Genomic DNA, 216 nt, shown 5'->3' with positions numbered 1-216 from the left:
TTCACTAACACAGAATTTGCATTGTATATAGTTCTCCATCCTTCTAAATTTAACTCTTATTATATGCTTATATTTGTGTGTCTTGTAAACAGAATTATAGGTATTCATATAATTTTCTTTTCAGCCACCAATAATCTTTATCTTTTAATTGGGATATTTAGTCTTCCGATTTAATGTGATTATCAATACATTTGGATTTAAATCTACCATATTATA

Source organism: Pteropus alecto, unplaced genomic scaffold (assembly GCF_000325575.1).
Source record: "Pteropus alecto unplaced genomic scaffold, ASM32557v1 scaffold14, whole genome shotgun sequence".
Classification (NCBI taxonomy): domain Eukaryota; kingdom Metazoa; phylum Chordata; class Mammalia; order Chiroptera; family Pteropodidae; genus Pteropus; species Pteropus alecto.
This window is presented reverse-complemented; position numbering follows the sequence as displayed.